At 36.6% G+C, this 525-nt stretch overlaps 1 protein-coding gene across 1 annotated transcript in view; it reads right to left on the reverse strand.

Annotated features, from left to right (window-relative positions):
- LOC119588153 (Down syndrome cell adhesion molecule-like protein Dscam2) overlaps nt 1–525 on the reverse strand; it is a 164,747-nt gene that overhangs the window by 80,323 nt on the left and 83,899 nt on the right.

Raw genomic sequence — 525 nt, forward strand, 5'->3', positions numbered from 1 at the left:
CGGCTGAAACACTGTCAGGAAAATATGTCAACTACAGTAGGATATGCAATATTGCAAAAAATGAGAACATTTCATCATTACGATCAAAATTCATTAGGCGGCAGCTATATAAAAGGCTAAATAAAAGTGCAAATGAATTTTGATGACATTACAATAAAAGCTTTAATCTAGGGAGAAACAAAATCATAATCCCTTTTATTGAGAAACAGTATCATAATCTATTTTATAAAACATTCTAACAGCATTGCGTCATTACTGTGACTGTAACAAAATATCACACATCTGGTGCTCTTATACTGGTGCTATGCTAATGATATTTTGCCGGGAGTTTATACACGCTGTATATATCCACTGGCATTTCGGTAAACTATCTTGCACACGTTGCATCGAATATCATTACTGCAATAACTGTAGCTTCGTATAATGTTGTTGGGTTGGAGATTAAAGAACGTGACACCTGTATTCGAATGTTGCGATCGGAGGTCAGCTGGTGGTTAGGAGTGTCTGGGGGGAATAGTGCACATC

Source organism: Penaeus monodon, chromosome 23, assembly GCF_015228065.2.
Source record: "Penaeus monodon isolate SGIC_2016 chromosome 23, NSTDA_Pmon_1, whole genome shotgun sequence".
Taxonomy (NCBI): Eukaryota; Metazoa; Arthropoda; class Malacostraca; order Decapoda; family Penaeidae; genus Penaeus; species Penaeus monodon.